The sequence below is a fragment of the Petromyzon marinus genome, chromosome 59 (genome assembly GCF_048934315.1).
Source record: "Petromyzon marinus isolate PM22_M1 ecotype Great Lakes invasive population chromosome 59, UKy_Petmar_22M1.pri1.0, whole genome shotgun sequence".
NCBI lineage: Eukaryota > Metazoa > Chordata > Hyperoartia > Petromyzontiformes > Petromyzontidae > Petromyzon > Petromyzon marinus.
In genome coordinates, this window is record NC_133725.1 from 12,558,766 (window position 1) to 12,572,346 (window position 13,581).

The 13,581-nt window shown below is 52.4% G+C and overlaps 1 long non-coding RNA gene across 4 annotated transcripts; it reads right to left on the reverse strand.

Moving 5' to 3' along the window:
* Nucleotides 1–832: 832 nt before the first annotated feature.
* LOC142905860 (uncharacterized) lies at nt 833–10,686 on the reverse strand. Of its 4 annotated transcripts, none has more exons than XR_012929863.1 (7): nt 9,249–10,686; nt 7,100–7,772; nt 6,269–6,376; nt 4,895–5,018; nt 4,263–4,358; nt 3,361–3,431; nt 833–2,927 (listed from the first exon to the last, which is right to left on the reverse strand). It is a non-coding gene; the product is annotated as an uncharacterized LOC142905860 (long non-coding RNA). The 4 variants fall into 4 exon arrangements; XR_012929861.1 differs by lacking the exon at nt 4,263–4,358 and having other exon boundaries at nt 7,100–7,369; nt 7,671–7,772; nt 9,249–10,678; XR_012929862.1 differs by lacking the exon at nt 4,263–4,358 and having other exon boundaries at nt 7,100–7,222; nt 7,671–7,772; nt 9,249–10,671.
* Nucleotides 10,687–13,581: the final 2,895 nt, after the last annotated feature.

Consider the following 13,581-nt stretch of genomic DNA (forward strand, 5'->3'; position numbering starts at 1 on the left):
GACTCACAGCATCAACAGACTCACACGATCAACAGACTCACACCATCAACACGGAAACAGGGTCAGTGAGCAAGACGGCGGATGAGTGCATACATGATGTGAGTGGTGGTGAGTTCAAGTTGAGCACCCAGTTTTAAATCTCATTTACTCCCACCACCACCCCACCACCCTACATACAACAGTCGGAAGTAAATGCCTACACACCCTACATACAATCGTCAGTAGTAGGAGTGGGGAGAAGAGGGCATCAGTGGGGGCGAGGCATGAAGCGTTGAGAAGCCCTCAGATACTCCATAAAACCCCGAGTTTCATGGAGTATAATTTTCAGCATTACAGTTCCATTTTTTTACGTTAACAAATGTCTCGCGATATATTACACCGTATAGGTAACTAGATTGGGCGAGGGATGGTCTTTTTCGTTGAACAATCAATAAAGCTACGGTGTCGTACTGTGCCCGTATCCGTGTACGGTACTGTGCACTAAAGGAAGAAAAATCGAGTGGCTGAACCTCACTGCCTCCTTACCGGAGGCTGTAAACATCAAGGGACCTGAAAACTGCGATGGGACGTGAAAGACAACATGGAGAGACAAGAGGGCGCCACGTGTGTTCTTCCATGCCAGCAGCAGCATCATTGCAGGCAATGAGGTTCAAATGGGCACAGGAACTTTGAGGTGGACCCACGAGTGGTCGAGCCACAGGGGCGCGCAATCGGCGACCTCTATACGCTTGGCGCAATCCGCACCGTCATTTCACGGAGCCCTTGTCCACTCGACGAGTGCGACGACGCCGTCCCACCGTCATTCGGCGCCTCGTGGTGACATCACAACAGCAAAGTGACAGGTGTTGTTTATTCATTTCTTGAGGCAATTCGAGGGCCCGGTTACATCACGTTGTGATACACGCACACACCGTCAACATATACTACACCAGTTATTAAAAAAAAATCAGGGGATAGAAAGGTGGGGGAGCAGACCCGACCACAGGTATTGTTTAAAAGACGTCAAGCGGACCGGGGGTTTTAAATGCAAGTCCATGCGGACACCAACATCCGAACGATTGTACCAATAAATCCTGAACCTTCTGGAAGATTTCAGCTCCCGCTGGTTTGGATCAGGGTGATGTTGGGGCAAATTCTATTAATTGGGAAAGGCGGCAATCTTGTGGGAATGTCCTCGCCAGAGAAGAAACTTGTCGCTTCCATGTTTTATTTTCATCCGACGTCCCATTAGCGAGATCCAGAGCGTGACGGACTCATATGGAGTCGGCCTCCTGTAATTTTTCTGGTCTCATTCTCACCACAGGTGAAGGCAGAGCCACACATCAACGTGCCAATGGGGCCACGGTTGAAGTGGTGGGGCCACGGTTGAAGTGGCGGTGGCCACGGGTCATGTGGCCTCGATGTATTTTCCATGTTGAAGGCCGATTGCCCCAAACATTGCCCGTCATATGCAGTGTCACTGAATAACGTGTGAAACATACTGTAGCATATACAAAATTGTATTTTCTTCATACATTAAATACAATAAACACAATAAACATGAAATGCGTATAGGACATTTATAACTCTCTCAATGACCAAACTTGTATTTTATGAACACACTTATACGAGCAAAATATGACAAAAGTGTTCCAGATTTCAGTTTCAATTGAGACTGAAATCCGGAATCATTACCCCCTACTGACAGACTAATAATACCCGCTCGCAGGCCAAGTGCTGATTCACCTTGGGGCCTCGCCTGGTATAGAGGTCGTGGGTTAAATCCTGACGCCTGTATATCTGGAGTTTGCATGTTCTCCCCGTGACCGCGTGGATTTTTCTCTGGGTCCTTCGGTTTTTCCCTCCACATTTAGAAACATGCGTTTAAAAGTATTTGGCTGCTATATATTTCTGCGTGACAAGCCACTTTATAGCGCTTTCATTTGTGGCCCGGTCGTTCCTGAAAGAGAGCTATACAGCTGAGTGGGCCTTACCTGGTAAAATAAAAATAGATTAGTTTTGTTAGTTTATTTTGTGCCACAGGGGGACAGCTACAGGGGGGGGAGGGTGCCCATTAAAATGGTCGAGATGAGATGCAACTTAAGGCGCTTGTGACTTCCCAAAAATATTATTTATGGCAGGTTTTCACATCTAAACATCCCGGGTGGCATTGAAGCCAAGAGCTCCCACCCTAGGTGAGTAGCTACGAGAGCGGTGCTGTGCACGGCGACACGCCACTTTCTCCATCTGCCTGACTTGGTATTCTTTTTTGTTACTTAAATAAATGTTAATGTTTCGTTTTGTGTACGCGTGTATGTACACCGTTTGGGGAGCGGTGGTGCAGCAGTTTGCGCACTACGAACTCAGCCATCTGAGTACGTGGTGTGGTGTGTATAACATCGCAAAACTGGGGAGGACAAAGGCAGCCAGACGTGGGGCTGGCCACACAACCACTTCGGTGCCATGCCGGCCATCATAGTTGCTACCCGTTAACAGCACTTGCCCCAGCAATCTGTTAACGGCGATACGGCGTACCTTTGTCTTTTTGTACAATTGTGTGCTTCTGTGTGCGACACATGCGACGATGTAAATGTTTGTGTTTGATAAATGTACATCCGCAATGTGTGTGTGACGCGTATAATGCGCGTGTGTGACGAGGGTTGGAACAGCGATTCACGCACTGCCCTATCCACGCGGCGACCTCTCCTCAACGTCTCGAGCCTCGGCGGAGAGCGCCGCGAGGTTCGACTCCAACTCCGGCTTTCCAGGGACAAACCCCCCCCCCCCAATGCCCCTCCCCCCAGGCCCATGGGGGGGGGAAGTCGCCCCCCTCCCTCACTCCACGCTCAGGAACTTCCTCTTCTTCGCCGTGTTCATGTACGGTCGCCAAGGCCACTCCACCTCGGCGGTGGCCGCGTTGTCCAGCGTGCCCAGTTTAATCTCATAGACTGCGCGACACACAAAAGCAAAGATCCACCCCATGCAGCCTTTAACAGACGGAGTGGGAAAAGCGCTGTTCGTGTGTTAGCATGTAGGAAAGCTAGCACGGCACACCAAGGGGTGGGTGTGGGTGGCCAGCATTACGTCCGATCATCTTTGAATTTACACATCGCATCCGGGGTGGGGGAATGCGAGTCGGGTCACGGTACAGCGAATGCGACCAGAGCAGCGACCCCACCGACTCAAGTTCCGATCCGCTCTACAAGTCACCCGCGAGCCACCTAGCCCGAGGCTAGACTCTTACATTCAGCCCATCATCCTCTCAGGGGTCGATAAAATTTACAACCACTTCGTAGGGAAGTCCACAAGGAATGTGGAATTTCCACCGCCTCTGCAGGGGTGTAAAGTGGAGACGAGTAACAATGTGTCAGGCAGACTTACGCTCCATTTCGAATCACGGTCCCACCTCCTTCAACTCGATGTCCTTGCCGTCGCGCTTGTAGACGTTGTGTCTGTTGGGAGGGAAGGGGGGGCACAGATGTCACGGGAGGGGTCGTGGCAAGTCACACGGACGGCGCTGGACTCTCATTACGCGTCCTCGCAGACGTTTGCCAGTTAGAGGCCAGCGGCCACCCTGTTTAAAACTGCGGATGCATTAACAAATGAACAACATTACGCGCCTTCAGCTTCAGAGATGGCGTTAAATAAAAACTGTGCTGTTGCTCGAAAACTAAAGTAAAACGAAACTATTTTTATTTTACCACTGAGCTATGTAGCTCTTTTTCACATAAAAATGTATAGCAGCAAAATACTCGAAATTCAAGTTTCTAAATGTGTATGGAAAAACCCGGAGGACCCGGAGAAAAATCAAAGTGACCAGGAGGAGAACATGCAAACTCCGAATATACAGGCGGACACACAGCACCTGGCCCAAAAGTCTGCTCACTCTTTCCCATTCCGAGACATCTGCAAGTTGCCGGGTGGTAGGTGTCACGTTCACAGATGAATCTCGGTACGCGCGAGCGGCTCGGCGTTAATTTTATTTATAGAGGCGTAGCGCTGCTGTTTTTAAAAGGCGTTGCCCTCACCGCAGAGAACCGTAGTGACACGACCGGCACTCTATGGAACAAAACTGTGCCACACGCCCTCCCGCATGGTCTTATGGGAGCCTCGGTATGTCTTCAGGTCAGAAGACGTACTTGAGTTTTTCTTACGGTTCCGTTTCGACGACGTATATGTACATCATGAAAATGAGAAAGGGTTATAGCCTATACGAAGGATCTTTGTGCTTTGGGGATGGGGGAGGAAGATGTGGGTGAGACTGGCACGGTGCCCGCACGCACCCTCTTTCCGAGTCGCGACGTGAAGTTGTGCATCACGAGGTGTGGGAATGCCTCGGACATCATGTCCACGTCCGGATGTCGTGCCGCATCACCACGCTCGAGAGTGTCAAGTACACCGTGGCATCGTACCACGTGTCACATGAACAGCACGCCGGAAAGTTAGACACACCACAGGTGTCACACAGACTGTACTGGAGAGTTAAACACACTGCCCTTCCATCAGCGGCATCATACCATATCACACCACATACACAGTTAAGACACCACAATTCCCCGTCTGCAGCGCCATACTACACACCGCACATCGTACGCACAGCTAAATACACCTCCATCCCCCGTCTGTTGCACCGCATCACACACGTCACACCATGCATCACACCGGGGAGCGGGAGCGGAGTGGCTATCTCATTACACTACAAATCCGGTGACCTGACTTCGATTTCCAGTGTATCCAAGCATCGACAGTGGGGAGACAAAAGGGGCCAGATGCGGTAATGACCACACCACCCACCCCGCCGTGTGCCCTGCCGGCCTTCGTAGGTCGCTCGACAAACAGCACTTGCCCTGACAGCCTGTTAAAGGCTACATGGGGGAGCTTTGTCGACTGTGGTGCGTGCGCGTGCCTGGCATACCGCGGTGCTCATGCAGGACGATGAAGTCGTTGACGGCGTTGGCGCAGCACGCCCACACCAGCGCCTGCAGCTTGTGGCCTCCGTGGTTCATCGGCTGAGCGTTCGGCAGGATCAGCTTCATCTCCTGCGGTGGTGGTGGGATGGTGGTGGTGGTGTGGTAACATGACAGCAAGCGGTCACACGCCGAGTCCGCTCTTTCCACCGGCGTCCGTCCCGGCCACGCTGCGTTCGCCCCCCCACTTCTCCGCCCTCCCACTGTATCCGACTCGGGTTGTGTTGTTTGTTTTTTCCATTGTGGAAGCCGAGCCTTACCGGTATATGGGGTCGCCAAACCCCGTGTTGGCACAACTGGGATGCACCATTGGAAAAACTTTACTATTTATATTTTACCAGGTAAGGCCCACTGAGCTATGCAGCTCTTTTCCAGAAGCGACCTGGCCACAAATCATAGCTCAACTAAGTGGCTTATCGTCATGTGGAAATTTATAGCAGCCAAATACTCTTAAACGGACGTCGATTCTAAATGCGGAGGGAAAAACCGGAGGACCTGGAGAGAAATCCACGCGACTCCTCGGAAAGAGGCACGCAACTCCAAATATACAGCAGGCATCAGGGTCAGGATTGAACCTGCGACCTCCTGTATACCAGGTGAGGGAGTTAACATCTCGCCACAGTGGCGCCCCCAATGGTACATCTTTCCGTGACCACCGACCGTGCGTAGTGCTACAGTAGATACATTTTCGATGAATGGAAGGGATCGGTCATCGGGAAAAGGCGGACTGAATCGCGAGGAATGAAGTTGACAAAAGCTGCATGCACCAAAGCAAAGTGTCCAATGCTCCACCACTTACGACCCCCCCCCCCCCACACAGCCTCCACCTTTCATCAACAACCAGATTTCTTCTGGTTAACTCAACGGATGCGAGTTGTCTCACACTGCACAAGCCCGATGATTGGTCGACACGGCTCGTGTGAGGTGCAAGGAACTGATTCTAAATCCGATAGAGAACATGTGTGTGTGTGCGGTAATTTAGCAGTTAGCATGCTGCCCCACAAACCTAGTGACCCGAGGTTGATTTCCGTTCATGGCCAACACCAGTGGCGATTATCTGAACTGGTCCTGGGACTCCCCTAGATCAACTCAGCCTCAAATGAGTACCTAGTGCGGTGTGTAAACATCATTACCAGAGAGATAAAGGTGGCCAGTTGTGGTGCTAGCCACCTACACCCTCGCAAACAGCACCTGTCCCAAAAGTCTGTTAAGGCTATATGGGGGACCTCTGTCTTTGCGCGCTTGTACACATGCAATACACGAGGACCCACATTCCTCGTGTGACCCCAAACCCTGTAGCCCCTGTGACCCCGTGCCCGCACCTTGATGAACTGCTTGAGGAGGGAGCTGGGGTCGCGTGAGCTCGTCGCCATGATGTGGGTCCTTCACACCGGCTCAGCGGTACTCGTCATCCATGTGGCTGCTCACTCCTACTGACACGGGGGGGGGGGGGGTGGATAGAAAGAGGTGGTAGATGGGGCAGGGGGGATGGAGAGGGTAGGTTATCATTTGCCATACTTCCCCATGCAGGTGAGTGAAGGTGTGTGTGGGTGGATGGAAGGAGCGACCAGGAATGGTTTAGAATATCACTCTGCAGTGATCGCGTTGATTTTGTGTAGCGAGCTGAGCACTAATGAGACCTGGATGAGTCCCAATTGCAAGAGTGGGTGGGTGATATGGCAGGTGAGTGGGTAAATTGAGTAAAATGATGAGTGAGTGAATGAGTGCGTCAGTGCATGTTAAACCTCTTTGTTACAGCACGTAGCCAACCGTGGTAATCGGAAGTGTGACAAACTAACCACAAAAAGTAGTTCTCAAGAAATGAGTTTGTCAATCTAGACGATGATTTAAAAGTGCAAAGCTCCAGTGGCTTCCTAATATTGTAAGGAAGACCGCTCCAGAAGGAAGACTGCTCCAGAAGCACACGTGATGTGGTGACCACGGCCTTCATTCGACATTCCACCAAAATTTACGCCAGCCACCACACACACACACACGGCCGACTCTTTTCCGCGTTCACGCCATGGGATTTTTCAAAGTCCACTTGGGAAGTAATCGCCGTGCAGTATTTATGGTCAACGCAACTGCGGCATTAAACCCATTAAACCGGTGGGGGGGGGGGGTTGAGGGCCCGCCGTTCTCGATCCACGAACCTCCGCGGCAAAACACGGTGCCACCGCTTGGCAGGAAGGACCGACGGCGAGCCGGGGATGCGCGCCGACTCGGCGTGTCTAGCGGGCGGAGACGCGCGACGCTTATCCCCCTGCCTCGAGAGTCTCGCGGGAAGGAAGAGAGAGAGAGAGAGATGCGAGGAGACGTGATGGTGAGGGATGTGAGATCACCCTCCCCTCCCTGGTCGAACTCCACGGCCTTCTGGAGTTCAAGCGCCTCCCACCGCAGGTCCGTAGGCAGCACCAGGTTTTCTTCGGTGACGACGTCAGGGGGACAGGGGGCAGTGGGTAGGGGGCGGGCAGGGGAGAATTAACAAGGAAGAAAAATCATGCGCAAGCATGGATTCATTCGGAAACGCTTTCAACGCGCGGTTGTCTTGTCGCCTGTATTGTCAGACCGTCTTGTACCATCTTAGTCAGTCTTGCGGTCTCATTGTCTCTAGATCCGTCTCTAGTCTGTCTTGCGTGTCTCAACGTCTCTAATCTGTCTCGCTGTCTCTCGTCCGTCTTGTCGTCGCGAGCCCATCTCTAGATCCGTCTTGCCGCCCGTTACCATCGAGCGCCCTCTTGAGCCGCGCCTTCTCCTCTACGAGGATCTTCTTGGCCTCCTGCGCCTTGCGGTAGAGGTACTCGCCGTGCAGTTGCGCCTCCTCAGCTGCAACACCAAACAAAGACAAAGATCCCCCATGTAGCCTTCGACAGGACTGTCGGGTGCAAGTGCTGTTAACGAGCAGCACATTTGATACACCAAGGGGGGTAGGTGGCCAGCACCACATCCGGCCGCCTTAATCTCCCCAGTGGCGATGTTTACACAACGCACCAGGTACTCATTTGAGGCTGAGTTGACCAAGGGGAGGCCCAGGAACGGAATCGTCACCAGTGTTGGCCGTGAGCGGGAATTGAACTCGGGTCGCTGGGTTAGTAGTGCAGCGTAGTGCTAATCGCGAGACGACCATAAACAACAACCGCCATTCGCCACGAAGTGGTGGAGAAGTCACCACGGCGCTCGTGCCAGGCTACGTGCAGGTTAAGGCCACATGAAGCGTCGAACGCCCGCTGGCAGCAGGAGGTCAGACAGACAGACAGACCCAGGTTGCCATTGGTTGCTTGACTGAGATGACTGGCCGATGCACCACCTGTGCCCCCTACTGTGCTACACTACCGCTCCCACCTACACAAACTCTCTTGGGCTATACTCTTTGGTTCTTTCGGTAAAGTCACATAGGCATAAAATATAAAATAAATTAAATCACGACGTTTCGGGCACAACACAAGCGTCCATCATCAGGTGGGACAAACCACAGCAAGAAACAATTGCCGACGTGGGCAAAAGAGCTGCTGTAAACAAGAGACTATATAGGTAAGAGAAGGGGGGAGGATCAGGGAGGAGAGATAGAGAGGGGGGGGGGGGTATGAGGAGGGGAGTGCTGAAGAGAGCGGGGCTGGGAGTGGGAAGCTTAAGAAATTAGAGATGCGGAAAGTTAAGGCAACACCATAAAGCAGTTAAGGTTTTACCTGGTTAATAACATTCTTCCAATGATTACTCAATTTGTATCCATCTTCTCGGTTGACGTTATGTCTGTGTTTATATATCTGGATGGCTTGATGAACAAACCTTTGATAGTAGCCCGAAGGTTTGCAGAGCGGCACCACGATACTCCTAGCGACGTCGTTGATTAATGTCTGTAATTAATATCGATGGTGAATCTCTGTAATTAATATCGATGATTCGATTCCACGAGAACAGATTCCACAAGAATCGATTCCACAACTATTTTAGTAAAGCGAAGTACGCGATTCTATTCAAACGTGCTCGTTCCGGTCTCATCAGAATCGGTATTGATTCTGTGCTGGAGGAATCCAATGAGCTATAAAGCTCTTTGATCACAGATGTGCCAGTAGGGGGCACGGGGTCATAACGTCACAACAACAAACAATACAAAAACGATAGGAGTGCAAAGGGAATGGTAGCAAACCACTAAAAATAGGTTAAATAAACCATATAAGTTCATACTCTTTGGTTCTTTCGGTAAGAAGTCTCGCTCTCCGTTCCACCCACTACAACTGGCGTCAGAAGTAGCCAAATAGTAAGATGAATCGCTATAATGGAGACGCGAAGAAAAACTCGTACCAGGACTCCAGTGGAAGAGGAGGACGACTCAACACCACCGGGGTTGGCAGCCCCGGAAGGGGGAGGAGAAGCGACGCCGGCCGAGCTGCTCACTGCCCGGCAGCCCGGCGGCTCACCGTCGGAGAGGGCGCTTCAGGTGGCTCACTCCCGCCTCGCCCAACTCCTGCACGCGGCGGCATCCATCCTCGACGAAATACATCGCGGGTTATAACCACAACAAATATAACCACAATCACTGCGACCATAATCGCCATAACCACAAATATAACCATAACCACCAGCTACATAACCACAAGTATAAACACTACTGCCACAAATATAACCATAACCACCACAACAACCACAATGATGCTGATACACTCTCACACCATGTGGGTCCCCTTGTCTCCTTGTGTCTCCCTGTGGGTGAGTGGATGGGTTGGCGAGAGAGTCGGTGGGTTGGCAAGAGAGTCGGTGGGTTGGTGAGAGAGTGGGTGGGTGGCAGAGTGACTGGTGGCAGAGTGAGTGACCGGTGGCAGTGGGTGACCGGTGACTAAGTGGGTGGGTGGCAGTGGGCGACCGGTGACGAAGTGGGTGCGAGAGTGGGTGGCTGAGTGGGTGGCCGAGTGGGTGGCTGAGTGAATTGGTGAGTGGATGAGTGCCAGAGTGGGTGGGTGAATGTCTGAGTGGGTGGGTGAGAATCAGTATGTTTTTGCTGGAGGAATCCGATGAGCTATGAAGCTCTTTTTCATAGATGCCCAGAGAGTGGCTGAGTGGGTGGCTGAGTGAGTGTCGGTGGGTGTGAGTGGGAATGAAATCTAACCTGCACCTCTGCATTGCAAGTCCAGCGAGCTAACGCCCTGCGTGTGGTGGGGTAAAGTGTGGGCATGGCCACTTTGCTCCAACACGTCCGGACCAGCGTGGAAGAGTAGACCAAATACCTCTATATAGCGGCCTCTAGTGGATGCCTTTTCCAGCAGCAGGCGATTCGCCTCCACAACAAACCCGTCCCTCCAGGGATAAAAACACACGGCAGTCTGGGAGTGCCTCTCATCAGCTATGGCTCAACACGAGGGCCACTCTGGGGCCGGTTTCCACCGTCAGCGCCTCATCAGCAGCAGCAGCAGGGCCGGGCTCTGCTTGAAGCAGCGCCGTGAACTCAGCAGGCGTCTAGGACGTGACGGCTGTGGGCCAGGCGCCTCCTCCTCTGTCTCCCCCCACCACCGCCGCCACTGCTGATGTGTGCACACCGCGCGAGGTTCTCACCTTCAGGCTGAGTCGACGTAGAGGAGGCCCAGCGAGCCGCCGCTTCAGAAGATTTCGCGACCCACTGACGGTGGCCGTGAGCGGGAAACCAAATCAGCCGCTCGCCACCCACAATCCACAGCGCGCGCCGCCTCCACTAGCCCCCTGCCTAACCGGAAGTAGAAGAGGGGGGAGGGGGGTGGGCAATGGGGGCGTGAGGGGGGGGTTGAGGGGGAGCATGGGCGGGGGTTGCCAGGGGGAGCAAGGGGGGTCGCGAGGGGGGGATGCTTGGGGGGGGGGGGTTGTGAAGGGGGAGGGGCAGGGGGGAGAAAAGGGAGCATGGGGGAGGAGCTTAGGTGAGGGGGAGGAGCTAATGGCTATTACACCACGCCGCGTCTCGCGCCACGTGCTTCCCCTGGCAGTTTGGCCGTTAGGCGTGGAACCGAGCTGTGGGTGAGTGGTGGCGGCGGTGGTGTGAGTCTTTCTATGTGAGTCTGTGTGTGAGTCTCTCTAAGTGAGTCTGTGTGTGAGTCTCTCTGTGTGAGTCTGTGTACGTGTGTGTGGGTCTGTGTGAGTCTGTGTGTAGCAGTGACCCGGTCTCAAATGAGTACCTGGTGCGATGCGTAAACATCGCTATTGGGGAGACAAAGGCGGTCGGGCGTGGTGCTAACCACCCACCCCTTCGTGTACCGTGCCGGCCTTCATACGTACTGCTGGCTAACAGGAACTTGCCCCTACTGCCTGTTAAGGCTCTATGAGGATCGTTGTCTTTGGTGTCCTGTATTAGCAGGAGGAGGAGTGGTGGTGTTAATGTTGGTGGTGGTATTATTGGTGGTGGTGTTAGTGATGGTGGTGTTAGTGGTGGTGTTTGTGGTGTTAATAATGGTGGTGTTGGTGTTAGTGATGGTGGTGTTAGTGGTGGTGGTTGTTCGAGGTATTGTTGCTGGTGTTAGTGATGGTGGTGTTGGTGGTATTAGTGGTGGTCGTGTTCGTGATGGTGGTATTATTGGTGGTATTATTGGTGGTAGTGTTAGTGGTGGTGGTGTTACTGATGGTGGTGTTGGTGGTGGTGGAGTTGATGTTGGTGGTGGTGTTTTTAGGGTTCGTAGTGTTAGTGGTGGTGTTAGGAGTGGTGTTAGTGCTGGTGTTAGTTGTGGTGTTAGTTGAGGGGAGCGGTAGTGTAGCGGTTAACGTGCTGCGCTACAAACCTGGCGACCCGGGTTCGATTTCCGCTCACGGCCAACACCAGTAACGATTATCTGAACCGGTCCTGGGCCTCCCCTAGGTAGACTCAGCCTCAAATGAATACCTGGTACGATGTGTAAACATCGCCGCTAGGGAGACAAAGGCGGCCAGGCGTGGTGTTAGCCACCCACCCCCTCGTGTGCCATGCCGACCTTTATAGGTGCTCGCTAGCAGAAATTGCCCCTACAGTATATTCAGGCTATACGGGGGATCTGTCTTTGTTAGTGGTGGTGGTGTTAGTAGTGGTGTTAGTGGTGGTGCTAGTGGTGGTGTTTGTCGCGGTGTTGCTGGTGTCCGAACAAAGGAGCGATGCTCACAACAACGACCTTTGACCTGGGCGGCTGAAATGTAGCACGTTGGTACAGTCATCTCAGTCAGTCAACTCTTGGCACCTGGGTCTGACCTGTGACCTGTCAGTGAGCCTTCAGCATTTCACGTGGTCTCAAAGTGCACCTGGCCTGGCATTTGCCGCTACTTAGTGGCAAATGGCGGTCTTTGTTGTTTTTATTGTGTTTCGTGTTGTGGGTGAGTGGTGAGGTTGTGAGTCTGTGATGATGATGTGAGTCCGTGTTGATGATGAGAGTCCGCATTGTGACATGACGCGTGTTTAGACATGAGTATTGTCGCACACCATCGGTTTTGTGTGACCCTCACCTGCGTCTCCCGCTCTCCACGCAGAGACCCGGACCGTGCGAGAAACGCAGTGAGCTCTGAGCACCCTACTCTGCAAGTTGCTGCCATGGAGGTACGTGTGGCTCTTCAACTCGTGTGGTAAAATATGGGTGGACGTGTGTTTTCCCCTCGACTTGTGCCTACCTGTCACCTACCTGTATACCTGGATGTGCTTCTCCTTGTCCGCCTGAGTATGTATATGTCTATCAGAGTGTGTCTCTGAGATCCTGTTGGTGTGCCTGCCTGTCTACGCGTGAGCATTTACAGCACTATTATCTATCCACTGATGAATGAGAATGCCTTCCTCCCTGAGACCTTGCTACCCCTCAAATGCTGTGATGGAATAATCCGCCAAGCGCCGATTTTGTCGCACCATCTCTCTGGTGGCTCTCCTCTCCGATGTGTTTCCTTCCTTGGCTGCCGCTCCGTTATTTTTCTTCACTATCAGCCATTGTTGTCCCTTCTTGCCATGGCTCGTCATGCCCGATCCCCAATCACTCTTTAACAATTTGAACAATCCCTGCGTGTGACCTCAAAATCCACGCATCTTTCATTGTGAATCCAAGCATGGCATCTGATATTGGCCAAATATCCCAATGCTGAGAAACGACAACATCTCGGCAGGACCCTCCTGAATGTGGAGCCCAGGATCTCAGAGATGCTGGCTCAGTGCTCGCCTTCTGCACTTGCTCCAACATCTTAATCAAGCCTATGTGGTGGACCTTTGTCTTTGTGTGTGTGTAGATGAGCCGAGCTGGAAAGGCTCGGAGTAACGACACGTCTTGCACCACGTGGAGTGCGCTGTCCTCAGACGGCACCGGCTCCATCTGTAGCAAATCGCCGAAAGGTAAGAACAGTAATGAGGGACGTCACAGTGGCCACGGTAAATAGTGGGACATCACGATGGCCATGTTGCATGGGGGACGTCACAGTGCCTTTGGTGTATGAGAGATTTTATGGTGATTGTATGGGTGATGTCAAGATAGCAATGCTACATGGGGGACTTAATGGTAATCATGTTTTGATTTAAAGCTTTCGTGGCTGCAGGGATTCATATTCTTGGTTCTTTCGGTAAACTCACGTAGAAGGGCAACAATAAAATTATAAAAATATAAAACAATAAAATTCTCACGACGTTTCGACTGCAACACAAGTAATCATCATCAGGTGTGAAAACCACAGCAAGAACCAC